This window comes from Aplysia californica, unplaced genomic scaffold, assembly GCF_000002075.1.
Source record: "Aplysia californica isolate F4 #8 unplaced genomic scaffold, AplCal3.0 scaffold00998, whole genome shotgun sequence".
NCBI classification, from domain to species: domain Eukaryota; kingdom Metazoa; phylum Mollusca; class Gastropoda; order Aplysiida; family Aplysiidae; genus Aplysia; species Aplysia californica.
In genome coordinates, this window is record NW_004798268.1 from 42683 (window position 1) to 43823 (window position 1141).

A 1141-nucleotide genomic window follows, 5' to 3' on the forward strand; every position below is an offset into this window, starting at 1 on the left:
TTTTTCCATCACTCCTCCGAAAAAGCACAGACTCGCAGGTACAACTCATTAACCCATTAGCAACACGCGCGTCTTGCTCAGGCGGGAGGCTAGGGTGCTGGAAGAAAACAAAGCTGACAATGAGATCTGTGCCAGACGCCAGAGCTTACACTACCGGGCTTCTTCTCTACATCACCAAGTCGGTGCCGCCGAGAGAGAAGAGAACCCTTGTTTTATAAACCAGATTTCGGATATATATGAGTTGAATAAGCACACAAACCCAAAAAAACTGTCATTAATTGCAGGGAAAGAGAAAGACAGACAGACAGAATCAAAAGATGGAAGGAAAAGAAGTAGAACTTACTAATGGCGCCTTCTAACCACAACAACGGATTTCTGGTTCGTCATCAAACGACAGATTAGTAAGAAAAACCTTGTCCCAATCTATGAATCTGAATCTGACAAAACCCACAATAACGAAGGGAAATTGCTAAACAAAATTAAAAAGAAACAGGAGTATAAAATGCCAAGCCAACCTCATCCACCCAACCAAAATAAATAAATACAACAAATAAAAATGCCTAATACAGTCACTCAGCTTTCCACAGAGAGACAGAGAACCATTTCCAACTCAAGAATCGATTACCCCCCCCCCCCCTTTTTCCCGATTTTCCCTATTAACTACTCTCTGCCCACCCTAATCGTTGAGAAGAGAGGAGCCAAGTACTCGAGTACTCAGATCTCCTGTGGCAAGATCAAAGGATTTTGTTTTGAATGTCTTTAATAATAAGCACCTGCCCATAGAATTAAAAAGTGAACAAGTACGACGCAGAGATTGCACAAAATACAACTTCAGTATTTCCGGAAAGTTGGAAAGTTTTGAATACACAGGGGACACCTGGTCCAGAGTTTTTGGGTTTTTTAAAGATTATTTAAGCAAAACGGCAACGCACTCCGTAGCATGGTATTTGAGTTCAAGGGTCAAGCACCTGGGTCTTCCTTTTGAGACCCCAGGCCGAGAGGAAGTACTCGAGGAAGACTGAGTAGCAAACCCAACTCGGAGTTTTATCAATATTTTTTATGTCCTTGTGGATGATGATGATGATGAGGAGGATGAGGATGATGCTGATGATGATGAGGAGGAGGAGGAGAAGGAGGAGGA